Below are 23,128 nucleotides of genomic sequence, written 5' to 3'. Positions count from 1 at the left end.
TACAATTGGTTATTGTGCAAATGAATATGTTCTCCCAGGAACAGATTGTGACTTTACGTGGAGCTAGAACAGGCATTGGAAGCAGATGAACTCTCAGCAAGCCAGGATTGGGACCTCACCCCAAATGCCCTCGATAGGACACAAGGGAAGAAATAAATCAACACAAAGAAAGAAAAAGAACAGAATAAAAGGTGAGGTAAATTATTTTAAAAGAAATTTGGAGCCAAGTTATTTAAGAGATGTCAGCTATTTTATAGCATGTTCATAAATTTTCTGAATTTTCATTCTCAAGGCTGAATCTCTAAGGAGGATCCTTGTAGCCTCAGCTTCCATTTTGAGGTCTGTTCCTCTACTTTTCCTGTAAATACAACTTGGGTTCCAACAAAACAACTATTTTACTACTTTTCGTTCCTACATACATTTCTATACCATTACTTATTTTAATCTGACCACCTGGAATGCCTATTCTCAGCCATAAGACATTCCATGCATTCTTCAAGTTCTTTCTCAAATATCATCCTCCTCATCATGTCTTAAAATGTGAGGAAGAATGATGAGTAAGCCGTGGAGAGATCAGATGTGATGCTGCAGATGGACTGAGCCTGGTCATTTTTGTGGTGGTTTTAATTTTGGAAGCAGAGACACAATGGACAGCAGAATGGACTTATCGGTAAAAGAGACTTGACGAGCCTATTAGAGAACTTTCTAGAACTGTGTCGTTCCTTGCTGGTGATTTAGTAACTGCTCCGTAAAACACATTTTATATTGTTTGTCCAAAGTCATGCCCTTCTCATCATCACCCAGGGTGATGGTCTCTCTATGTACCTGGGAAGAAGGTGTAATGGGAAGGCTGAATATACATGAAGAAAAATTAAAGGGAATTACAAATTCAATATCTCAACAGGAAGAGCAACATTTCATTGACATTTCCTATGTTCAGGCAGTTTGTTAAGCACTTTACACAACACCTAATACACTGAGTCTTCGTTCAAAACAAAAACACAAACAAAAAACCCTATGAGGTGAGCAGGAGAATCTTCACTTTACAGGGGGTTCGGGAATTTGTCCAAGGTTCCACAGTTAGTGTATGAAATCCACGTCAATCCATTTCTAGAGCCTCCTCAAAGGCCTGTCCATCACTTTCCAGAAGCAGAGCAGCTACGGTCTCATCCACCTAGCGTGTTCTGTCCACCACGGCACACCCAAGTGTAGCTGCAAATTTATGAATCTAAAAGTCAGCCCTGAGGCAAGAATGGTTTAGAAATGCTAGACTCCAACAGATAAAGCTCAACAGACAGTTGGGAGCCCTCAAGTTCCTTCCCTATCTCCTCCTATGTTTCCTGTGTAGCCTTTAGCCAAACATTTAATTCTCACCTTCAAAAAGTGCACGTCCTCCTCCCGTTGCCTGAATCCTTCGTGGAGAATGGCTACTCCCCTCTACTTCCTCTGTGAGCCTTTCTGCCTTGCCAGGCACAATTCCTTCTTCTGAATTCATCTGAAACATCCTTTTATACATACCTCTTTTAGCTACAGCAGTTCACAATCCTTTAATTTCTTGTTCCCATCTCATGTCTCCCACCAGCCTGGGAGCTCTTCAGAAGCTAAGTACTCTGTCTTATTTATCTCAGTGCATCAACGCTTTAGAACATGCACTGAATACAGAAACCCATTAAAAGACAGAATGTTTTAGGGCTTCCCTGGTGGCGCAGTGGTTAAGAATCCGCCTGTCAATGTAGGGGACACAGGTTCGAGCCCTGGTCCCGGAAGATCCCACATGCTGCAGAGCAACTCAGCCAGTGCGCTACAGCTACTGAGCCTGTGCTCTACCACTTGTGAGCCACAACTACTGATGCCTGTGCGCCTAGAGCCCGTGCTCCGCAACAAGAGAAGCCACCGCAATGAGAGGCCCGCGCACGTCAACAAAGAGTAGCCCCCGCTCACTGCAGCTAGGGAAAACACGTGCACAGCAGTGAGGACCCAATGCAGCCAAAAATAAATAAAATAAATAATTTTTTTTTAAAATTAAGAAATGCTTTTAAAAAATGGATGTTTTACATACACACAAACATATGCTGTTCAGAGTGTTGTGTCAGAAAAAAAATCCAAATCCAATGCATAATTTTTAAAAATTTGTAATCTGTGTTTAACAGGTTTTTTAAAAAATATGGCTCCAAAAAATGAGGTTAACTCAAGTATCTCCATCCTCTTATTTGAGAAACATGGTTCTCACCACTCTCATGGGAGACACAATCAGAAATGAAGGGTAAGAAAGCAGTTGAATAAGTATTTATTGAATTGAATTGTTTGTAATTGAACTGAATTAAACTGAAAGAGCCTTAGCTTCCACTGATGGAGATCACAGAGCTCTTTGGGTGGAGAGTGGACCCAGAGGACAGAAAAGGGCTGTCTGTGGGCTCAAGAGCTCTGGGTCATGATTTCTCAACCCTGGTTGCAAATTACAATCACCTGGGGAGCTCAAAAAAAAAATTTGGATGCATGATTCCCACCCTTAGGGCATCTAATTTAATAGGATTGAAGTGGGGCCTTGGCATCAGTATTTTTAAAGCTCCCTAGATGATTTTAATGTGCAACAAGCCATGAGACGATTCCTCCAGAGAAAAGGTTACTCTGGCATAGCTGTGCATTTCTGTGTCTGAAGGGCCAAAAATAGAAAATTTGATCTCTGGTACTGGGTCCACTGGCATCTCATTTCAGACTCAGCAAGCCAAGATTTTCCACCTTCCCGTCACCGGTGCAGCAGGAAAGCTTGCCTGCAGCCTGTCCCTCCAGAACTGGAAGATGGGAGGCGGACAGGGAAGGTCCCTTGCATTTCTAAGCAAATCAGACCCACGCTGTGCTCCAGAAAGGAGCCAGGAGAAAACTCAGCGTTGTGACTGGGATTCGATTGCTATCAAGCAGCTCTCTTCTACTTCCGTTGTACAGGGTTGGCACCAGGTAAAGAGATCCAAAGGAAGCACTTGGGAAATACTGTGACACAGCGGCAGCTGTGCCTCCACGGGGGGGGGGGGGGGGGGGGAACCTGCCTGAGGCTTTCCCTTCTCTTTAAGGCTTCTTCCCCACTTTGTTTTCCTGTTGAAAAGTTTCAAGACGCTTTACTACAGTTACACAATCTCTCCACCCCCATCCACAGCCTGCAAAACGTCAGCCCCTAATCTTCCAGCCAGGGCCACCGCGTTCCCCAGAAGGTCACTCTCCCCCTAAAGCTGCTGCTTTGCAGGAAACTCGAAAACCACTTGGCTTCTCCACTTAAGCAATGTGTTTTTCTGCTGTGTTTCCAAAAGGCTCTTGGAGATTTCATGTTTGTATTTTCCCCTTTTCTGGCTCCACGTTCTCCTATGTAAATGAAGAAAGCTCTTCCAGTAGGGATGAAGGCGCAGTTGGAGCTTTGGCTGATTTCATCCACATTTGCTCTCACTTAAAGTAACTTTTCATGTACTGCTTAACGGGAATTCAGAAGAATTTAAGAAAAAGCCCTTTAAAAATCGATTCCAAATAAAAATGGAGCCATACAAATTCATCTGAGAACTAAATATTGCAGCCTTATTGCTGAGTGTTGTTAAAATTTTTATTTATTTCAGCCTTTTGTTATTCAATTATTAACTATGCAACATGTCCTGCTAAATCTTTTCTCCGACACACAGTTCAGATTTGACTTCTTACATTTATGACTTTGTTTATGCATTTAGCTTTTAGTACTTAACCTGAAACCCATACCATCTCCCCCGACCCCATATAGTTAAAAAAAAAATCAAGGGGTGAAAATCAGGGAAGTCATGTCCAAGGAGATTTCCCTTTGGTTCTGTCTGCTCCAGGGCCAAGATTAGACAAGAGGAGTGAGGCAACAAATTAACGCCTTTCAGAGGCAAAAGGAAAATCAAGAATACTGAAACGGTCTTGATTTAGAATTCTGATATTTTGTTTTTTATGAAATGTTTGCATTAATTTTGATTTTTCAAACTATAGCATTAAGATACTATTTACCCTGATGACTGAGTTTGTTGGGTGCCACTTCCATTTTGTGCCCAAGTCCCTGCTACAGTCCTCCTTGAAGGACTGGGCACCAGTCACATAGATTGACATAACAGAGACTTCAAGGAACAATGTAATGAGACTCTTTACATTGGGGTATTGAGAGCCTCAAGTCTAGGTAGCGCTTGTGTATTGGCAGTGAAGTTATTCCAAACAAGAAGCTTAGTGTGATTAATTCCTCAGGGATCTTAGGAGCCACTGAAAACTGTATTTGAGTCTGCAGATTATGGTTAGAAGCAGAACCTCAACCCAGGGTGCCTGCACTCCTCTGCCTTGGGAAGCAAGCTGTCATTCAATTCAATTCAAGGAGATATTTGCTGAGCCCCTCCAGGGGTCAGACACTGTACTAGGTGCTATATACAACTCTGAAGGAGATAGCCTCAACCCTGCTCCCGTAGACTTCAGAGCCTAGTACAACATTCGAAACAGATTTTTAAAAAGTAAAAAGCAACAATATCAGTGTTCTAACAAAAGTAGTAAGAGAAGAGTCTTAGCACAGAGGCAAGGACTCCTGATCTTGTGAAGATCCTCCAAGTGAAGGCATAGAAAGGAAGGAATTAATACATGTGAGATTCTAAGACTCTGAAAGTGTGTGTCTGTGTGTGTGTGTGTGTGTGTATGTGTGTGTGTGTGTGTGTGTGTGTGCATGTGGCTCAGACCTCCTGCAAAGCACAACTTGAAAACACACCTCAGAACATCTGCATCCTGATTGCGCTGCCTGCATTCTCCACACCCCGTCAATAGGACACGTGCTTGGAGTTGTTTGAAGAGTAGTCATTGAGGCTCACACTCAGCTATCTATATCCCCTAGTTGGGTTCCACTGGTAACCAAGGACACACATTTGTTAAACAGCCGGACAAGGGCAAGGGCGCCAAGGCTTGTAATAATAAAACAACTTACCTCTATTTAAAGCTAAAGCATGCTAAAATTGAACCTTCATCCTTAACTTCATGATCAACGGTGTGATTGCTAATACCATCCCATCAGTTCCTTTAGGCTGAAGACTTTGAAGCAGTTTATTTAAGATTCATTGTTGGGGTCATAAATTGAAAGTAGTTAGGGAAAGATGGAAGAGGGAATGATTGAAGGAAGGTTCTTTACTTAATTCCATCTTTGTAAGTACATGGGACTTGATGTTACCAGGACTCTCTGGACTTAGAAGAAAAGAATGAGATCATTGATACAAACCAATTTAACCTACAAGTAAAGTGAAACGCCTCAGTCTGAATCTGTCACCATAAACTGTGTCTTCACAGAGTAAAACCCGGGTCACTTATTTCTTGAACTCAATAGATACTGAGGTAGACAGTCCTGTCAGAGGAGCACCCATTCCCATTCCTGATGTTTCCTTCCAGGTAGAGGGCGATCATCAGTATGATGGTCCTGGCTCCGCTCCACACCTCAGCCCCTTCCCCTTGACTGGCGAGTCTGAGATGAGCATGAAGACCCCAGACATCTCCTCTTGAGAGCAGGCTGTCAGGTTCTTTGCTCCTCTAGAGTGAGGTCAGTGCCCCGGGCCAGTTGAAAAGATAAACCTAGTTCCTTCTAGGGTTCTCCATGAGGAAACCATAGACACATGCCCGGTCTTCACTCTCATAAAAGCGATATTTTGGTCTCCATCTCCCTTACTCCTTGGTCTCCTCTCTCCGTTGGTTCAGATCTTGAGCAGAGGAAAGCGGTACTCTTTATTGCCCTTATGCTCCTGTGCCCCCAAAATTCTCTCTTAGTGTCTAATTGTTTAGCTTGAATCAACCAGATAACCAAGTTTAGCAAGGTCACAAGGAAATGCTAGAAGTGAAAGAGAATCTCCAAAAGCCTTGAAATCAACTCTTGCCTTTTGAAGGCTGGACATCCAAATGACTCACTCACATGGCTGGCCTGACAACCAGGAGCTCAGCTGGGGCTGTCAACCTGAGCTCCTATCAATGGCCTTTCTATGTGGCTTGAGCTTCTCACAGCATGCAGCTGATTTTCCCCAGAGCAAGCATTCCAAGACACCCAGACAAAAGCTGCCAGGCTTCTTATTACTCAGCCTTAGAAGTCCCAGAATGTCCCTTTTGCCACATTCTGATGGCTAATCAAGTCACTGAGGCCAACCCAGATACCAGGACGGGGAATGAGACTCCAACTCATCCTGGGTAATACAACACTCTGGGTAATAGTCCCTACAATAGGGTAACATAACAATAGAACTAACTGGTCACTTAACACGTTCTCCTTTGCTCAGCAATGTTTTAACATGCATTCGCTCTTGTATGCCACTCTACAGCCAATAAATAGGTACTATCATTAGCTCCATTTTACAGACAAGGCAAGTTTTCAAAACTGACCCAGGTTATATAGCTAGTGGTGGAATCAGAATTTAAAGTCAGGTCTGTTTAAATCCAGAGGCCCCTGGATTAACCTAGATGCTAGTCCTTACCATCCCACTAGATGGATGGCCACATTCTGTTTAAAGATCAAAGACAATAGTTGACTCAAGGAGCATTAGAAAACAAAGTTCACATCAACATATTTGAAAATACAACAGTAACTAGATTCAAAGTAAGTCTTGCCTAGCCTGTGCATGACACCAGAACCCCAAAACTTGTCAGTACACAGCATTTTTCCAGCAGTAAATGGAGGAAAAACACAAGCTCTGCTGGGCAGATTGACGAGGAAAATGTGGTGCTTCTATCAGAAGTTTGTCGTTTTAAGATTCCCTTGTGTTTTAGTGGCACCAACACACAAAAGGAATTAAGCCATTTTGATCTCCAATAATGAGAAACATGGCTGACGTTCAGACCTGAAACCATTTAATGCAAGTTAATCCTTGAAACAAATCTGGAATGAAATGAGGGAGAAAAAAATCTTATTATGGTAGACATCAACTAATGGGTTACATTTCTTTCTTCTCAATTAGAAATGGCAGAGGGGTTTTAATTATTTTTCCTTAGCAAGCACATCAAAACATATCTACACAAAAACACAGCAAATATGTTGTAAACTGATTTAAGCCAAAGAGCTCGTCAACACTGTTTGCAATTATGAAATCATTTGGGGATATGGTACTTTTTTGGGAGGAATTGTTTTTCTCTTAGATGCAAACCACATCATAGTCCATCAGACATAAATCTTTTATTGTATCTTCAAGAGCAAAAGTGGAAATTGTACAACAAAGGCGCCACTGATAAAATGCAATGAAGCACCCCCCAGAATCACTGGGATGATCTCACTAGTTAGGAGAGATAACAGGGAATGTCACGGTTTCAAAAATGCTCTTTGGAGGAAAAATTTTGTTGAAATTCAGTGGTGCTCAAGGAGTTCCAAAAAGGAATTATTGGGAACTTTCATCCCCTGTCTCCATTTACCATATACATTAAAGAAAATGTAAGATTTTTGGAGACTTCTTTGTCACTCAGTGAGCAATGGCAGGTACAGCAGAGATGGAAATGAACAATGTAATGTGCTTGATGAGAGCACGGCTCCAGGAGTGAGACTGCCTGCATAGCCTTTCTGGCTCAGCCACTTAACAGCTGTATAACTCTAACCTCAGTTTCTTTATTTAAAGCTTGGAATAAAAATAGGACTTACTTCAGATGTTTGCTGTGAATGTAAAGCATATATTGATAATATGTACCCTATAGATATTTAGTAGTAGTAGTAGCAGGACCACCATAATTATTATCATTATATCAGTTTTCAATAGGAATACATGATAGAATATTAAACTAGGACATAGTCTAGATGTGGTACAGGGTCAGGCCAGAGAGTCAGGGAGTTTACACATTCAAAAACCAGAGCCATAAAACCAAAAATAAGGGTCAAATGAGCTAGCAACCCAAAGAGCAATTTGAGTAATGAAGAAAAATTCTAGGAAAACAACTTGCAGGGATGGTGCCAGTGGTTCAATTACTTTGTTTCTGGTTCAATTTTATCACACCGGAGATGCCACACCAAATCAGACATTCTGCCTTTGCATCTTCATCTAATCAATTACCTGCCCCTTACTTTATTCTGGGTGCAGAACTCCATACCTTAAGTGAGTACAGAGAACGTGAACCTAGTCGTAATGGACTGGGATCCAGTGCCAAGTTCCCAGTTTCTGAGAGGTGTGTGTTGCAGGGGGAGTAGTTACAAGACAAGGGTCAACATTGGGGCGAAAGGCAAGTATTTTCTCACAAGGAAGAAATAAGAGCCCAGAGTCTGAATCCAGGAAGATGATCACTGCTGAACCCATAGCAAGTTTACTTTCATGGAAAATCACTGAGCTGACAATCTAAGGGTTCTTATATTTACCCTAGCTCTATGCTTCTCAAAAATATTACCTGGGGATTATTATTTTAGAAAGTCAACTCTGAGGCTCCATATAAATCAGAATCCTTGGGGGATGAAGTCTAGGAATCTGCAAAATGTCCCCAGGAGATTCTTATGCGCACTAAACTTCGAAAATTAGACTAGAAGCTGAGCTAGCTTAGGACACAGGTCTCAACTATGGCAACAGAAAATGTAGAAGGGTAGAAAGCCAGTCGAAAGCCTTCAGAGTACCCCAATGCAACCTCTACTAGATTTAAAATTTTCAGCCATTCACCATCCAATGAAGGCTATTAGAAACTGTGGAGGCCCAAAAAATAACTTGGTGACATAACTCTGCTTCCCTCATTGAAGAATGAAAATTTCAGTGTAATGGTATATTGGAATCAACTGGGGTGATTGTCAAATGTTGAAGGCTTGTCCCCTTTGGAATCTGTCATTATCTAAGGGCTACAGAATAAGACTAAAGAACTGGAAGATGCATCCCTGCATCAGGGGAATTGCAGCAGAGTTAGGAAGCTAATACAAACACAGTACATTCAGTGAGTATTTGCTGAATCGAATTGAGTGAGCGCCGTCTCTAAGAACTTGAAAGCCTGGCTAGTGGAATAAGAAAGAGTCAAATGAACTAAATAAATAAAAATAAATAAAATAAAAATAAATAAAACAAATTTATTGAGCACTTATATACCAAACTAAGTGTGGGTACCAGACAGGACTCTACACTCTGTTACCACCATGTCTGTGGCCCTCTACAGAAGGTAACTGAAAGATGTGCAGTCTCTGATGAGGTACACCCATGGCATACTCTTAAAATGGGCCATTCTATCATGTGACACTTGGTCCTTGAGCACAACAGGGCACCTGATACAAAGACAGGCAAACTATCTCCCATCCAGTGAGTGGCCTATGAGGTCACTTGCTTCAGAAGTTTTACCCCTAAAGTAATAGCGTCTAACCGAATCACTTAGATTCCCTTGGGAATTTGTACTAGAGCTGTGAGGCTTTCCTTTAATTCTTACTTTGACCCTGTAGTATTAGAGATGCTCTTGTTCATCTTAATAACAGGCAAACTCGAACTGAGCAAGGATAAACAATATTCCAGTCAGGAGGATATCAACCCAGATCTCGGTGATGTCAAAGCTTCTACTTCTACAGAAGACAGACCTAGAATTGCTAAAATGATGTTACAAAGAAAAAACAGAAAATCAATAAAAAGGAAGAGTTCTCTAACAATTGGAGCAATGCTGAGGTGAGCCATTACAAGATCAGTGGAAGTTTCTCTACAAAGGTTGAATAACCTCTGCTTGGGGAGACCAACCTGGGAAAGAAAACCTGAACAAGATGGCTGCTACAATCTCTTCCAAACTAAAATGCTATAATTTATTGGCAAACAGCTGGGCACCACATTAAGTTAATTCCTTTTTTGTCCTGGCAAAAGTAAAATGTATTCTTGCAGAAACGTCTATTGGCAGTGTGGTTGCCTTGTAAAAGCAGAAAAGAAGCTGGGAAAACTGTTTATTTTCTTCTCAGGATTTTCAGATAGCTTAGGTCGAGCAGGATTATAGGGCTATGCAAAGTATAGCAGAGTGGTTAAACACACTGGTAAAAGTGGGTTTGTATCCTGGCTCTGCCTCTGTGAGCTGTGTGACTTTAGGCGTGTAGTTTAACCTTGCAGAAATGCATCTTCCTCATCTGAAACAACCTACCTCACAAGGTTGTTGCAAGAATAAAATGATGCATGGAAAGCACTTCACACAAAGCATATATCAAACTGTCAATAAATTGTAATTATTAGCTATTATATAGTAAAGCTGGTTAATGGAACATCCATGTGTTTTTGAACTGCTTCATTACCCTGGTGTTTGACGAGAGGCACTTTCTGAAAATTCCTGAGGGGAAAAAAATGAATGAAATAGAGTTCAATATGTGAGGAAGAGAAAAGACTTTTTTTTAAACTTAAGTTCTTTTTTCTTACAAGACACAGAGACCGGGCTTTGGATTTCAACAGACCTGGTTTTTCTTCCCTGCTCAATATCAGTAAGATCTTGAATAAATGATTTGGCCTCCTACACCTCAGTGACATAACCTGTAAAATGGGAATATATAATTAGGATGCTTTGGGCTGCAAGTAACAGATTACCTGACTACAACTGGCTCAAACAATTGTGGCTTATTTGTCTAATATATCACACAGTCCAAAGATGGTAAGCTCCAGGGTTGATTCTGCAGCTAAAGTATTCAGAAATTGAGTTGGTCTGTGCAATTGCCTTGGCTTCCTCCTCATGATCTCAAGACGGCTAAAGTGGTTCCAAGAATTATATTTTCATATGAAAATGTCCAAAGCTGGAACAAGGTGAGAAGCACTTCCCTTATGCAGCTTTGCCTTTCCACCAAGAGGAAAATATTACCTAGAAGCCCCCAGGAGATGTCAATTCAGGTTCCACTGGCCAGAAGTGAGTTGTATGTCCACCTCTAAACCAATCACTGGTAAAGAGACATGGCACTATAGCTGTATCATTGTTCATCCCCAATGGCTAGGAAAGGGATCTACTCCACCACACATCTGAACAAATCAGAGTATTGTTAGTAATGCGGAGTGTAGAGGTAGGTAGGCAAACAGTAATGACTGCTCCTTGTATCTGTCAAGAATGTTGAAAAGCTTGAATGATACTGTGATTCATCTAACACATGTTAAGTGCTTGATACATATTTGTTCCTCCTTAGTGATTAAAAGATCTTAAAGCCATAATCTTCTCAGATTAAACTATCCCAGAACAGGAGGTATTGATTTATATAGATATATTAGGAATGCTATTTAATACAAAAAAAGCCTTTTCTTAAATGTTCCAACTCCATATTTATGTAAACATGGGGTCTCCAATTCATTTAAGCTGCATTTCAATGAACACAAATTAAACAAAATACACATATCAAGTTTTTGATGCACTTTTGCTACATCCAATACACCCATATTAAATTAAATATATCTTCATAATCTTTACCATCAATCTTTATCATCATCATCATTGATACCTACAGAAATCATGTTTGGGGATGGAAATAAAGTGTCATAAATAAACAATCATTCAGTTCAAAAGTTTATAGGACCAAAATGGAATGTGGGTATTGGTTTATAGCAAGAGGTATGAGCATCAGGTTGACCCAAAACAGAGTTTTGAGAAACTCTTATTGTATATTTATTTGTTGGGGACCCTTTACATAGTGTTTAAATACCACATAACTTTCCATTCATCCATGCCTTCTACAGTTCCTTCTACCTTTTAGCAAGCTTGTTCCCATCTTGTGAAATCCAACTCAATTTTTTTCTCCCCTGCAAAGACTTTCTGGAGTTCCCTCAGGCAACTACTTCCTCATCTGGTCTCCCCAAGCTACACCTCTTTTGTCCCACTTAACGTTGTAATTATTTACTCATGTGTCTTTTTCCTTCACTAGACTCGGGGGCAAAGGACTGTGTTGTATTCATACTGACAGCCCCAGTGCCTAGTGCATTGCTCAGCATGTATTATAGTAGTACAGGCAATAAATCTTTATTGAACAAGTGGTTTTTATGTTTTATGCACCTACTATGTGCCAGGGACTGTAAGAGAAGCTTCATATACAACATCTTATTGCGTCTCCCAACAATCTTATGAATGAAGAGAATGAATCCCAAAGAGATTAAGTAGTTTTCCTAAGTGGAAGCCGATCCATTTGAATCTATCCCTGTTCTTCTCCAAAGCCTGGATATTCTCCAATATGTTGTGAGGTCTTCATGGAGGCTTCATGGCTAGAGCAATCTCAACAACAGTAGCCAAAAGTACCATTTATATATCTACTTTGACTTCTCTTGTTCTCTTTTTTACAATATGCAACTAGAAGCCATACCCTTCATTCGTTAGAAAAAAATGATCAAAGCAAACGAATTATTATTTTCATTTCTTTCTTCTAGACAAACTCAATCCTACAGTGCTATAATGAAAAGCTTCAGTAAATGTGTGATTTATCTATAAATAAGCCATCTCAAGCTGGTATTAATGCAGAGTGAAGCTTGGTGGCCTAATGCTGGGCTTTTAGCGTGATAATCACATCTCTTTTCCTCCTATATCTGTACAGTAGATATACGAGTCAAACAGAAGACAATACAGATATTTATTTCTATTAAAGCTAAACTTACAAACAGAGCTTGCTACCACACCCAGATCCCATTCAGGGCCCAGTGCACCCACCCTCAGCTGCTGTGAGTGTTGCATAGATGCCCCCCTAATCTGAAGAGCTGTCCTCAGTTGATGGGGTCACTTCACCTGGGAAGTTACAAGCCCACCACTCCCTCCTCCCTCCCCACCCCAGCAGCCCTTCCACCCCTTTGTCTCAAGGAGAAGTAGCTCTGCAGTGGTCTCTGTGTGCTGGGGTCTTCCCCTGTGGATCAGGTAAATTTGACCCAAGGCCACATTCTTCCTCGCTCAAGTCTTCCCCGTTGCCTATGCTGCTTCCCTTGCTCCCTGATGGGTTTTCCTGGAGAACACTTCCTCAATAAACCACATGCACTCACATCCCTCCTAGGCTCTTCTTCTGGAGAACCCAACCTAAGACACTTTGCTTAGATGTGAGGCCACAATTAGGCTTTCTAATTCCACCACCCATACACACACCCCCAATTTAACTTCATCACCACCTCCCCCATCACAGGAACAGCCGGACACCAGCAAGGATGTACTAAAATGTCTTTTACAGAGAAATGGAGGCCAGAAAGGGACCCAAAATGTTGTTCCCATCCGTTTCCCTCCCAGGAAAGCAGAGCAAGAGTTCCTTTCTAATCAGCACTGACCTATACAGATCCTATGTGTGAAGCTGGAGAAGGCCCACCCCCGATGGTAGAGCCCACACCAGGGTGGACACGACTTGGTGACCTGAGAACAGCACAGTTTCAGCTGCTCTCAACCTCTTGTCCTGCTTCCTTTGTGCAGGACCAACTTGCAGAGCAGCAATGGAGGCCCTACACTATGGAGAATGACTGAGGAGAAGCTCCCCTCCTCAACACCCATATTGGGGAGGACCAACCACAACCAACAGACAAATATCTAACCCTGGGGTTCAAATCCTGGGTGGTCCATGTATTATCAGTGGGACCCTTGGCAAACTACTTCACCTCTCTTTGGCTTCATCTTCTCATCTTTAATGTAGGGATAATAAAAGTACATTCTTCATTTGGTTGTGGTGAAGATTAAATGAGTTAAGACGTGCAAGGTGTCTAGAGTAACTTTTGACACATAATAAGCCCTAAATAATTGTGAGATATCATTACTCATCATAAATGCACATGAGAAACTACAAAGACTTCACCCCACTTGATTTGGGGGACAGGGTCAGAAAAAAATGCCACTTTCTGGAATTGAAGCAAGTGAAAGAACCCCTCATAGAAGAGATTGCCTATCAGAGAAATAGCCTCATCTTAAGGAGATGGTTTGTAAGCTGTTTGCTAATGAGAAAAAGCAGATTCCCAAATGTCTACCTAGGAAATCCAGTTACCAACCAAAGCAAAGCACCAAAGAGATGTGCTCAGAAGAACATAATTGACATCTAATAATTATTAAAGAAAGTTATGATCATCTTAATTACACTGTAATGTAACGAGGAAGTAGAGTCTCTCAATAATATTATATTTGATGGCGGATATAGGAAAGGTACTGGTTAATAAGAGTTTGTTGGTACTTGGAGAACAGTATGGAGGTTCCTTAAAAAACTAAAAATAGAACTACCATATAATCCAGCACTCCCACTATTGGGCATATACCCTGAGAAAACCATAATTCAAAAAGAGTCAGGTACCACAATGTTCATTGCAGCACTATTTACAATAGCCAGGACATGGAAGCAACCTGTGTCCATTGACAGATGAATGGATAAAGAAGATGTGGCACACGTATACAATCTAATATTACTCAGCCATAAAAAGAAACAAAATTGAGTTATTTGTAATGAGGTAGATGGATCTAGAGTCTGTCATACAGAGTGAAGTAAGTCAGAAAGAGAAAAACAAATACTGTATGCTAACACATATATATGGAATCTAAAAAAAAAGAAAATGGTTCTGAAGAACCTAGGGGCAGGACGGGAATAAAGACACAGACATAGAGAATGGACTTGAGGACACGGGGAGTGGGAAGGGTAAGCTGGGACGAAGTGAAAGAGTAGCATTGACATATATACACTACCAAATGTAAAATAGATAGCTAATGGGAAGCAGCTGCATAGCACAGGGAGATCAGCTTGGTGCTTTGTGACCACCTAGAGGGGTGGGATAGGGAGGGTGGGAGGGAGACGCAAGAGGGAGGGGATATGGAGATATAGGTATACATAAAGCTGATTCACTTTGTTATACAGCAGAAATTAACACAACATTGTAAAGCAATTATACTCCAATAAATATGTTGAAAAAAGAAAAAAGAGTTTGTTGGTGCTTATCAAGTATCATCTGAGGTGAGAAGTAGTTACATTTGGTGGACACAAGTATCCTAGTCATTGGGGAGTTATACTCTATGACAAAGGAGGCATAAGTCACAAAGCTGTAATACAACTTGAGCAACACATTACTGCTGTAAAATAGTAGTCCTTAAAATGGACCTCCAGAGCACAGTATCAACACCACTTGGGAACTTGTCAGAAATGCAAATTCTTGGGCTCCACTCCCAACCTACTAAATCAGAAACTCTGGGGATGAGGTCCATTGATCTGTGTTTTACAAGCCCTCTAGGTGATTCTCAGACACACTAAAATGTAAGAACCACAGTTTATGCTGGATGTTTTACATGCATGAAAGTTGTTAAGAGTACATCCTTAAAGTTCTCATCACAAGGAAAACATTTTCTTCTATTTCTTTAATTTTGTATCTATATGAGGTGACGGATGTTTGTGAAACTTATTACGGTAATCATTTTATAATGTACGTAAGTCAAATCATTATGCTGTACTTCAACTTACCCAGTGCTGTATGTCAATTATATCTCAATAAAACTGGAAGAAGAAAAAGCAAAAATATTAAAAACAGAACCATAGTAGACCATCCATATTTCTGTGCTCTGATTCTGTGCTCAGAAGTAACCTTGAGATGACTGATTTGATTTGACAGGTGCCATGATCCTGGAAAGGGGTGGCATGGCTAGTATTCAAGAGAAATCTGCTTACTAGAAAACTATATCTCACTCCTTAAATAATTGGCATTTTGGCACACCATAATTTCTTGAAATCTTTATTATTGTAGGAAAAATTCTAAGAGCCTGACAACCGTAGCTGTAATGACAAGCTTCCTTCTCAACCTACTAAACCGCTTGATGACACCTCTCTCGGTTCAGCCTCTTAGCCACAACATCTTCTCTGTAGAAATGCAAAAAACAAGAAAAACATCAACCAAGGGAGCAGACATAAAGACTAAAAGATCTACATCTCACCACCACTGGCACCACCCACACACACCCATCCCCCAGAAGAAAGTTTTTATGACTTTGACCAAGAAGAACAGAAACCAACTGTACCCCCTACACCTGTTTCCAAACCCACAGCACACAATAAATTCAGTGGGAAAGGATTCAGCTAGGCTGAGAACGCCCCTATGATCCAACGTGGAAACTACATTTAAATTGGGCATAAATGGCACTTCCCTAAATTAGAGCGAGATCTAGAAGTTGCTTCTCTCCCAAGTGAAAGTCTAAAAGTTTGCATGTGTGTGCACAGGTATGTGCTTGACAAGATACTATTTCAGGGAAGCAACATTCCTTCCTAATATACCTAACAAGGACACAGTTGCAGGATCATGGAAATAATAAATAAATAATTAGTAACTTCTTTGTAATACACCATTTTCCACTGATGAGAAGGAAATGGGAAGGGATGGTGGAGGACGATGAAAAGGCACTATTTTAACTAAATCTGTTACATCACATTGGTTTACCTCCTTTGAACTGTGTTTTAATCAAAGCAGGTTGATTTCCACTCCATGAAAATGTTTCATTTCAAGCCACTGGAGTTTTATAAGTTTTTCTACCACATTTACTGGAGCCTTGTAAATCTTATGAAATTCTGGAATGTCTAGACCATAAAAATCTGTCATTTGAACAAGTTTTCTGTGGAGATGTTTCTCCCCTATGCAGATTCACAAGCTTTGTAAAGATTTGTGGAGGGAAAAAAAACCCAAAAAAACCTTTAAGATATGTCCCACAGTAGCTGAGTTAAAAGATCACCTTTTCACTTGACTGGAATTTCACCTGTCACAGAAAAACCCTTTATAGAACTATCTAAAAGACTGAAGCCATTCACAGTAATCATGATTTTAAAAGTCTATCACCCTTACTCTGTATGCCTCTTGCATTCAATCCTGTTAAAGACACGTATATAGTACAAAATGCACCTCTTACGAGAATTCTAAAGCCAGTGATGGACGTCATGAATGAGCATTCATCACCATCATTAAAGGAGTTAAGTGTTCCAGTAACAGAATCGGCTTCCAAGAATGCTGAAAAGAGGTCCCCCAAGATACAAACAAATATTACGACAAGGGAAAAGTGTTACACAACTTTGATGAAACAGCACCAAACTCTTGAACGTTATTAAATAAATCCGTTCTTCCTTCTTATGAAGTTTATCAGTTTGGCCTCAAAGTAAACAGAAGCAAATTGGCATTATTTTCTATTTGTCTAAAACATTGAGGACAGCTAATCATGCATGAGAGTTTCTGTATTGTGATCCTTAAAGCTATCTGCGTCAAATCCCTAGGTCGCCTGCATAAACAGTTTCAATGCATGGGTGAACTTTCATGGACGAACCCAAATATTTATTTCAGGCTAATTTTATGAATTCTATGTAAAACCACTTTTCTATCCTACATATGAAGAGAAAGGTGCTAGCACTGCTTACACTGTCTTTAGATAATTGGTGTCTGGGTTTAGGAAAGCCTTTGATACCAGGAATTGATTCTCAGGAAGTAGTTACAACAGCTAAGAGTGGATCAGGGTGTCTAGGTTAATATATCTGGAAAGTTGTTTTAGTCTCTAAAGAAACAACCTTACATGTGGGACACTTGTGAGTCCCCCACCCTGGGAATAGGTGTAAAATGCCTGAATGTGAACATGTTAATTGAGTTGCCTCTGAACCAGGATACATGAGTACCATGTGCTTTCCAGATCCATGCTATTCCCATCAGTTTGGAATCAGAAGACCTAAGTTTGTTTGTTTTCTCTCACTTAACTTGCTCTGTGACTTCAAATCATTCACCACTTCTCTGAGCTTGATTTCTTCATTTCAACTAAAATATGGATGACAGTTTTTAAGGCATTAGTCAACTAATTAATTAGCTCACTGAATGGCCTCTCTGATCCCTTTCAGCCAACGATCAAAAGCTCTGGAGTGACGTTTGAACTTGGAGTGATGCAATGAATTATTCTGCGATTAACATAAAAATTGTTAATTCCATAACTCTTATAAATCGACCCCGTAAATAATATACAATATGAACGCAACAATAATATTAAATGACTTTTGTATGGCACATTCCAAAGTATTTTACATATTGTATCAGATACTCACTGTGGTATTATATCCAAAGAGGAAAACAAGCTCAGAAAAGTTATGAAAACTGCTCAAGGTCACAGGAGATCACAGACTACAGTTCCTCAGATCTCCACTATATCAAAACCAAAGGAAGGGGGAGGAGAAATTAAGAAGCACTTAATCTTAAGACTAGAAAAGCAAGGTTAAAACCCTTGTAGAGGATAAGCATGTACATACTTAGCGCAATATGAAATGTGAGCCCAAAAATGCATGTTACATTTTTATGAAAGAAGGAGTCAGATAATGGGTAATCTTGATTTCACAGTTCTCTATAAGATTCACTTATTTTACGTAAGTACAGTAACTCTCAGAAAAACACAATGTGGTATTTTGCAAAAAGAATGCATTTTGGAATTAGAAGATCCAGCTTGACATGACTACCCTGCCATTTGCTAGTCATCTCTCACTTAACATCATTTCCCAATCTGCTAAATGGAAATAATAACATCATAGGCAGACGCAATTGCAAGCTATATCTTACAAATAAATGTTGGTGATTATTATTAGTAATGATCAACACTAAAAAAAATACGGAGTAATAATATAATAATATCTTTTAACATATATGTGTCTGTTATCAAAGCATATATAAAATAAATTACATTAACTCAAATGAAGGGGAAAAAAGGAAAGGAACCATGTATGAACTAGAAAGTTCCAAATTATAAAGTACTTTTAGAAAAATTAACTTATTATTTTTAAATACTTCTGCAAGTCTGGAAACGGCTGAAGAATTACTGTTGCTCAACTTTCAAAGAATCAAAATAAATGAAATTCTACTGAACGTTTTAAAAAGTATGGCCCCCCCAAAATGCATAAAATAACCCTAAAATGGATTTGGGCATGAGAGAAAGAAAGCATCTTGACATAGTAAAGTAAATAAAGCATCTTTAACACAGTATTAAACTAGGTTATGAAAAATACGGGAAACAATTAAGTTACCAAAGCAACTTCTCTGACTGTGCAATAAGCCTTTCTGTAACACATGACCTGTAGTCATTATAGATCCAAAGGAAGGTGTGTGCCAAGGTTGGTGTCAGAAAGGAACAAATATCTGACACCACTGAGAACGAAAACACACATACGATGAACTGGAGGCACAACAGCATGGCAATGGCAATGGCAATGTGAGGTGGGGTGGGCAATGGAGAGCTGGAAAAGGGATGCTGAATTTCAGTCTGTTACTGATATTAAAAAAAATAGTCTGGCCCAGTGTAAAATAATTAGAAATATATATATTGGTCTCTTTCCCCCACCACTGCCCCCACTCTGGTTCCTGACACAAAGCAACTAAAACCTTTCTAAATAGTGGTGCTAGAGAACTCTTGTGTTCCAACATTTAATCTTTGACTCTGATTCCTGAGACAGAGCTCCTAAATCCCCTGGAATTTCCTGGGTGATAGCAGTGTGTTTTGTTCTAATGAGGTGGGGACTCTTGGTGGGCTCTTGGATGGGGGCTAGTCACCAGAAAGACCAAGCCATAACTGGAAGCTTGGAATTTTCAGCCCTACACCCCCATTCTCCAGAGAGGGAAGAGGAGTGGGAATTGAGATAATAATCCATCTCACCTATGTGATGAAGCCTCCATAAAAATCCCAACAGTATGGGGTACAAGGAGCTTCCAGATTGGTGAACACACCCACTGATGGCATACCCCAACTCCATGGAGACAGAAGCTCCTGTGCTGGGATCCTTCCAGACCTCGCCCGGGGTATCTCCTCATCTAGCTGTTCATCTCTGTCCTTTATCATAGCCTTTATTATACAATAAACGGGTGAAAATAATTGTTTCTCTGAGTTCTATGAGCTGTTCTAGCAAATACAGTTGGCCCTTTTGATCCACGGGTTCTGCATCCATGGGCTCAGCATCCACGGATTCAACCAGCTACTGATCAAAATTACTCAAGGAAAAAAAAAATTCCAAAGTTCAAAAAAGCAAAACTTGAATTTGCCACGTGCTGGCAACTATTTACATTGTATTTACAACTATTTACATAGTATTTGCATTGAAAAGTAATCTAGAGACAATTTAAAGTATAGGAGAGGATGTGCCTAGATTATATGAAAATACCAGGCCATTTTATGTAAGCGTCTTGAGCATCCACAGATTTTGGTATCCACAGGGGGTCCTAGAACCAATCCCTTGCAGAAGTTGAGGGAAGATTGTGATCACATTCAAGGAGGTGGGTCATAGGCACCTCAAACTTGTAGCCAAGTTGAACAAAAGTAGTGGGTAACCTGGGGACCTACAATTTGCAATTGGTGTCTGAAGTGGGGGGCAGTCTCATGGGGCTGAGCCCTTCACCTGTGGGGTCTGCACTAACTCCAGTCAATGTCAGAATTGAACTGACTTGGAGGACACCAGCTGCTATCAGAGAGAATTTCTCGGTGTGGGAAAAAAACCCTACACATCTGGTGTTAGAAAGGTTGTGAGTTTGGTCGTAGCAGGAGAGGAAGGGAGAAACACAGGAAGGTGTAGCTCCCAACACACCCAACCTCTCAGAAAATGCGAATCGGAAAGTAAGACACAATGGGTCTATTTTTTAGCTCCTGCAAGAGAAGTGGGAACTCCATGCCAGACTCTGGTTCTTTGACATTTCTCTATAGTGGAGAAAAACCATTTGTTAGGGTTTCTACACCTGCTGAAGAAAATGCTTAGAAACATCCAGCTGACTTGGAATCACCATATTCATCCAACACTCTCTGTAACTATAATAATAAAGAAATATAGTTTTAACAATTATTATCAACTTTTGTTGAGTACTTCCTCTGTCAGGCAAAAATATCCACCAAGATCATCTCACTTGTATCTTCCCAATTACTCTATGAGTTGGACATTATCCACATTCTACAGATGAGGAAACCGAGACAAACAGAGTTGAAGGAACATGCTCAACTAGTAAATAATGGAACTGAAATTCAAACTCAGACAGTTTTACCCTGGACTCCCCACTCTTCTTCACCGTATCATTCCACGTCTCAAACTGAAATTTGACCCAACATCATACCGAGCTGAACCAAACTTCAACAAGAGAGAAAACTCTCCATAAAACATTCTCAAGTTACATCATCACATCGTCAGTCATGAATTAAAACATCTTCTTATATTTGTTCTAGTCACCAAAGTTTTCCTCCCTAAATATATGGCCTGCATTGCCTCATTGGCCCAAGATCTAATCATATTTTACAAAGTGATATTTGGGTTCCTGGGTCTGGATGTCCTCTGCCAAATACAACAGGGCATCCTCATCTAAATAGCCTCCCTCAGGAACCAGGGATGGAACCCATGGCTCCTGCAGTGGAAGTGCAGAGTCTTAACCACTGGACCACAGGGGAAGTCCCACTAATATCATTCTTAGTGTTGAAACACTGATAGCTTTTTCCCTAAGATCAGGAACAAGACAAACATGCCCAGTTTTACCACTTCCATTCAGCACAGTATTGGAAGTTTTAGCCAGAGCACTTAGGTAAGAAAAAGACACAAGAGACATCCAATTTGGGAAGAAAGAAGTAAAAAATTTTTTGTTCATGTGTGACGTCTTCCTATACATAGAAAACCCTAAAGGTTCCACAAAAAATCCTGTGAAATTAATAACTAAATTAAGCAACATTAAAGGGCACAAAATCAACACTCAAAAACCAGTTGTTTCTATAACTATGAATAATCCAAAAACCCCAAAAATATCATGTATATGAATGTTCATAGCAGCTTTACTTTTAACGGCCAAAGATGAGAAATAATCCAAACGTCCACTCCTGCATAAAAAAAAAAAAAACAAATCTTTCTGAAATAGAAGCTCGATCTAATATTTAGGAATCATTCATGATTTTGTGACTGTTTTGTAGATGCTCTTACTGATACTTTTCAGATGCATGGGAAAGAAATGTATCCAAGAATCAATTTCTTACTTTGCTTTATATAAAACTTCTTTCATTGCTTTGGATCCCAAGACAAATATTATATTTAGCTCCAAGTTTTCCTTCCCAATTGCACTTTTAGGTGCATAAATTTTTTCTTTCCTCCTTGTAATAATATAATAAATTTATTCTCCTTAATAACATAAAAAATATAGCCTCCCTCAGTATGCAGAGCCAACTAATTTAATTAATAAATACATAACTAATTAATATTTAGAGAAGTATAGTTAATATCTACCAGAAGCATGATTATACTTTAGGAAGGACAATAGTAAGGAAATCACACTAACCAAAATGTTTCACTCTATTACCAGGAAATAGCATACCCAGCAAATAAGGGCCTGCCGTGAACTTGGTTCTCAAATAAACCTGAACTCAAAGCCCATTTCTGCTTCTTCCTGGCTGCGTGATCTTAAACCTCTTAGAGCTGCAATATTCACACTGATGTAGATTAAAAATACCCACCTCTGAGATAATACAGCTAAAGTCCTTTTTGGTACCAGTAACTGGTACAGAAAATATCTGTCGTTTGGTATTATTATTATTATAAATGTACTCCTTCTATATGACCTCTTAAATATTCTCACAGAAAAATAGTTTATAAAAAGAGGTTAGAAGTAGCCTCAATGAATTGCAGAAGGATCTTTACCATAACTATCTTTTCATACTTCATGAGATTAGTCAAAAGAAAAATACTCTACAAAGAGACGGATTATTTTGTTTCTCAAAAAAGATTAGTAATTTAAATTACTCTCCTCCTACCTTACATGTTCCACTAAGTAAATATACTCAGGCCAAAACAGTTTGATATAATTTAGGTATCCAATACTGCCACAGATTTTGCAACCCTTGAGACATACGGTATACTGCATTTCCATAAAATAAGGCAGGAAAATATTGCATCTTGACAAACCTGGCCTCATATCCATTGGCTATTGGCATTTCTAGTGTGAGCAGTGTCTCCTTAAATAAGTTTTGAATTTAAACAGAGCTCACCAGATATGACAGTGACTGGACTTCACCAGTTTGCCTCTGAATGTCAAGACAAGGCTTTTCAAATCAGGTAAGACACAAATTGTATTTTTCCCTCACAGGCACATGTCCAATAGTTGGTTTCCTCGTGGGCCGCAGAAAGGGCTTAAGTTGCTGACATTCACTATACCAGTTAGAACCAGACAATGGGGTCTCTCATTTCCTTCAAGGCATAGAAAATATAGAAGAGGAGTCCAAGATCCACACCAAGAAAAACAAAAACAAAGAAAGA

The 23,128-nt window shown here is 39.9% G+C and overlaps 1 long non-coding RNA gene across 9 annotated transcripts in view; it reads right to left on the bottom strand.

The window, feature by feature from the left end:
• LOC309615173 overlaps positions 1-23,128 on the bottom strand; it is a 71,399-nt gene that overhangs the window by 31,354 nt on the left and 16,917 nt on the right. The gene's annotated exons all lie outside the window — the stretch shown is intronic.

Source organism: Balaenoptera borealis (assembly GCF_965194805.1).
Source record: "Balaenoptera borealis genome assembly, chromosome: 17".
In the NCBI taxonomy this organism is placed as follows: domain Eukaryota; kingdom Metazoa; phylum Chordata; class Mammalia; order Artiodactyla; family Balaenopteridae; genus Balaenoptera; species Balaenoptera borealis.
Note: the sequence above shows the minus strand (reverse complement) of the source record. Positions and strands in the feature narration are given on the sequence as shown.